This window comes from Amblyomma americanum, chromosome 5, assembly GCF_052857255.1.
Source record: "Amblyomma americanum isolate KBUSLIRL-KWMA chromosome 5, ASM5285725v1, whole genome shotgun sequence".
NCBI classification, from domain to species: Eukaryota; Metazoa; Arthropoda; class Arachnida; order Ixodida; family Ixodidae; genus Amblyomma; species Amblyomma americanum.
The window spans coordinates 127,386,038-127,386,967 of NC_135501.1; positions in this window are offsets into that span (position 1 = coordinate 127,386,038).

Genomic DNA, 930 nt, shown 5'->3' on the forward strand with positions numbered 1-930 from the left:
CTGTAGAAGCGATTAAAAACGCCACTATACTTGTGTACCTGCCTCCGAGTTTAGAAGCGCTCTAAGGTCATGAGTGTACATTATCACCATTTGTGAAAAACGTGCGAAATAGAGAGTCATGAAAGTGGCTATAGTCGGATACAGCTCAAGAACGTAGCGGAGTTTGCCCGTCAGAGGCCTCCCTTCAACCTATGACGTCGGCCGATTCTCAGGACACTGCTAGTTTTCATAATGCAAGAATCGGTGCCACCATGGAGAGAAGGTCTATCCCCGACCATAGAGAAAAGGAATTATTCCCTTTCATCTACCACTCCCTGCTTTCTCTCACTAACAGGAGACAGTTCTCACTGGAGGGGACAGTTGAGTTCCGCTTTAAGGGTACGACGCCATTGCCTTAATGGATTAATGCCTGTATAGGCGGAATTGGTCAATCTCTAATTTACATTATTAGATCACTGGGAGCCCTCATACCTCTGCTAGGGCAGTGGTGCAGCCATTAATCGATGCGCCACTGTCCCGGCAGGGGGCTGTTTCCAACACAGCCACCGGTGGGGCTTGTAAGACCCAGGTTGCTGCCCACCAGCAACCTCTCGAGACCAGTCATTTAACTGCATTGTGCCACGGTAGGCAGGTGGCGCTGACGTCACAAGTTCGCGTGACCTAAGGGGTAGTTGGGCCACCAGATTTTCGCTCACAGCGCCGCTGCCCACACCGTATTTTCAGCAGAACGGGAGCGTTACTGCTATCGCAGGGCCGACGCCTGACCAGCGCTGTGAGAGACGGAATGGAGTATGAGGATAGGTGCAACTGGGCGCATGACTCGAATAGAGAATAAGCGCGGGCGCACAAAGCGTAAGGTACTTGGTCCCAGTTAATCCGGTCCGCGTCGTGACAGGCCACTGAAAGATCGTTTTTTGAGTGATTGCGCCA